A 3,887-nucleotide genomic window follows, 5' to 3' on the forward strand; every position below is an offset into this window, starting at 1 on the left:
GCCTTTCATGGGACAAGAAAGGGAATTCTGTCTGCCTCAACAGACAGTGGATAATACTGGTTAGAGAACAGCATAAAGAAGGGGATAATACTGGTTAGAGAACAGCATAAAGAAGAAATGGCATCATATTTTGCATGCACTTCAAATACGATGCAGGGGATAAAATACTCTCATTCCACTGGGTGAGGGGAGCAGAATGTACATGGTAAGTACAAGATGACTCCATGTGTGGAAATACATTTCCAATACTCTCTAATTGGGGTCACCATAATTTTTTTTTCTCTTCTTTTAGCTGACTAGCCTTTCCTTTTCATACGCCTGTGCTCAATTTTAAACTTGAAAACGTAGCCCGCCCTCCTCCTCTCCCGGCATGCACCTCGGCTTCCGCCCGCCTTCCAAGATGGCGGACGGGACCAGCCAGGCCTGAGGCGCGTTAGCCCTGAGGCGCGTTAGCCCTGAGGCGAGCGTGAGGAGACACGGCCTGCCGGGCCCAGCCACCCGGGCAGGAGAGGGCCGAGGGGCAGGAGACGAGGCGGCCGCTGCCGGCCACAGGGCCGCCCGCCAAGCCAGGCCGGCCCCGCCAGCCCGCCCGGCCCCCCGCCGCCCCGGCGTCGCCGCCGCCATGAGGCTGACGGAGAGCGTGCTGCGCAGCTTCCGCGTGGCCAAGGTGTTCTGCGAGAACTGGGACGAGGTTAACTGCCTGGACTACAGCCCCAGCGGCGAGGCGGTCATCTCGAGCAGCGACGACGACTCGATCGTGCTCTACGACTGCCAGGAGGGCAAGCCGCAGCGCACCCTCTTCAGTAAGAAGTACGGCGTGGCCCTCATCCGGTTCACGCACGCCGCCGACACGGTGGTCTACAGCTCCAACAAGGTCGACGATACCATTCGCTACCTGTCCTTGCATGACAACAGGTATATCCGGTACTTCCCTGGACATAACAAAAGGGTGGTGGCCTTGTCCATGTCGCCCGTGAATGACAGCTTCATCTCCGGGTCTCTCGATAGGACCATTCGCCTCTGGGACCTGAGGTCACCTAACTGCCAGGGCCTCATGCACCTCCAGGGCAAGCCGGTCTGTTCCTTCGACCCGGAAGGGCTCATCTTTGCTGTCGGTGTCAATTCTGAGTTGGTCAAACTGTATGACCTTCGTTCCTTCGATAAGGGGTCATTTGCAACCTTTAAGGTGCCGTGTGACCGGACCTGTGAGTGGACAGGCCTGAAGTTCAGCAATGACGGCAAGTCCATCCTCATCTCCACCAAGGGCAGCTTCATCCACCTCATCGATGCGTTCAGGGGAGTCGAGATGCATAGGTTTGGGGGGTACGCCAACAGCAAAGGCGTGGCGCTGGAGGCCTCCTTCACTCCAGACTCCCAGTTTGTTATGACTGGTTCAGAAGATGGCAAGATCCACATTTGGAATGGGGAGAGTGGTGAAAAGATAGCAGTGTTGGATGGCAAGCACTCGGGTCCCATTAACTGTCTGCAGTTCAATCCCAAGTTCATGACCTTCGCCAGCGCATGTTGCAACGTGGTCTTCTGGCTGCCCACCTTGAACGACTGACCCCAAGGCTGTTCCGCCGAGGGCAGCCGGCAGGGAACTGAGCCAGGACTGAGATAAGAGAGGAACTGGATCACCAGACTGGGCCAGAGAGCATCCTTTCCCATGGCCTCCCATGGATGTCGCTGTACATCTGCTCAAAGAAAACAAATTCCATTGGAAAAAAAAAAAAAGGTGAAATATTACCTGCAGGTGGGGTACGTATTGGCAGGAGTAGACTGCACACACACACCCTGCTGTATTTTCCCAGTTTACCAGCCAAGATTTCAGCAGTTGTGGAAGTGAGGTAGCTGTGTAGGCAGGAGCAGATGCTGCCTGCTTTGGCCCGGCTTTCACGTGTCCCCCAGACTCCCTGCGGGCTATGCAGCTGCCTGCCACAAACACTGGCCAGAGAAGATCTTAACAGAGCTGGGAGGAAAATACAAAGAATTAAATTCTTGCTGGAGCAACTCTGGTGATTCATTTGGTCCTAGGACATGGTTCAGAAATCCATCTCCTCTAGTAACACTGAAACCAAGTCTACAGCTTGCTAGAATTCATTGTGGTCATTTAAAAAACATAGATTTACTATCCTTAAACCTACCCTCATTCCTTAAGTAGCCCTGGTTCAGAGTGTATGTGCACTACTGTGCCAAATGTATGGGTTTGGGGACGACGGCTCTGCAATGCACTCCATCAACTGGTATTCCCTCAACTTTTGGAAAGTTTTAGGCTTTGTATAATCTCTACTAACCACTGTGAAAGCCCAGGCTTCCCCTTAACTACCAGGTTTTTCCCCTCACTTTTTTTTCCCTAGTATTCCATTCCCTTTAATGTATCAATACCCTTTCAAGAGGCTCCAACTGAGTTAAAACAAAAAACCTTCCCTGTGCTGCCCTAAAAACTTCCAGCACACAGCTCAGGATGTTTTCCTTTCCCTGAGGGTAAACGCAGTTGTAGTGAATGCCTGTCCTCGGGCTCTGTAACAAAGTTCCACAACCTAAGTGGCTAAACAGCAGAAATGTACTGTCTCCCAGCTCTGGGGACCAGCAGCCCCAAATCAGGGTGGCAGCAGGGCGGCGCTGCCTCTGAAGCCTGTAGCAGAGAATCCTCTCTTGCCGCCTGTAGCTCCTGGCGGTTCCTGGCAATCCTTGGCGCTCTTTTTCCTGGTGCTCCTCACTACTCTCTGCCTCTCTCATCACATGGCCACCTCTCTGCCTGCCTGTGTCTCGTCTCTTATTAGGACGCCAGTCATACTGGACTAAGTGCCCACCCTATTCCAGTGTGACCTCATTTTAACTTAACAAACTTAACAAAACTTAACAAATTCATTTAACTTAACAAAATCACCCTATTTTCAAATAAGTTCACATTAACAAGTACCTGGGGTTGGGACTCAAACACATCTTTTTGGAAGACTCAGTTCAGTTCCTAAAAAGTAGTGACTGGCTGGGAACAAGGAGGAGAAATATAGCTGCCTGTCCAATTCAGATAAAAAGTATTGAGCTAATTAGTTGTGGTTAAAGAAACTTCCATAGCAATAGTGTTCTTCAGAAGTGATGCCTCTAAAAGTGAGTTGACAGCTTCTCGTTTTGGAAAGATCTGAAAGTAAACAATATGATCCTACTTATGTAAAAAGAAATATCTATTGTTTCATCTCTGTGATAAAATAATGAATGGTTATTATCTATGTGCTTGTTTTCTATTTTTTCTTAAATAAATCTATATTACATCTGCCATTTTAAAAGTCTAAAAGGTAAAACCATACCTTAGAAATTGAGCTTCATATCAACTCTGCTATTAACTAGCCCTGGTTATTTATAAATGGCCTTATTAGAAAGTACCTCTTACCTTAGGAGGTGTGCAGTGAGGTGTGGGGCAGGTCAAGAGGGAATGAAGCAGTGACCATTTGGCATTTGCTCATCAAATATCTCTTCCTTTTCCTTTTTAAAATCACCTGGGCTTCAGTATCCTTTGCTATTACACAGAGGGCCCCTGATTCTTTGCTCTCTTTTTCCTGTTGCAGCAGGCCGCATCCTGCCTCCTTCCCCCACCCCCCCCCCAATCTCTCTGATATTCTTTTACAGTTCCATGCAGTTATGGCTGGATTTTTTTTTTTTTAACTTACTCATGTCTCTCTAGGTGGCCCCACTCTTTTTCTAACCATGTGGAACCAACACTCTATGCTGGTTCCCAAGGTAACGTTGAATGATTATGCCTCACCAGAGGCATGAAAAGAGCGAGCCTGTTTACCCAGAAAAAATGTCTTAATCTGATTATTAGTCATTGGAGTTGAAAGTAAGGAAAGGCATTGCCACATTGATAGTACATTTCTCAAAAATCATCC

General features: G+C 49.0%; 1 pseudogene; it reads left to right on the forward strand.

Annotated features, from left to right (window-relative positions):
- Positions 1-622: 622 nt before the first annotated feature.
- On the forward strand, positions 623-3,223 carry LOC101421018 (WD repeat-containing protein 82 pseudogene; annotated as a pseudogene).
- The last annotated feature ends 664 nt before the right edge of the window (positions 3,224-3,887 follow it).

Source organism: Dasypus novemcinctus, chromosome 27 (assembly GCF_030445035.2).
Source record: "Dasypus novemcinctus isolate mDasNov1 chromosome 27, mDasNov1.1.hap2, whole genome shotgun sequence".
In the NCBI taxonomy this organism is placed as follows: domain Eukaryota; kingdom Metazoa; phylum Chordata; class Mammalia; order Cingulata; family Dasypodidae; genus Dasypus; species Dasypus novemcinctus.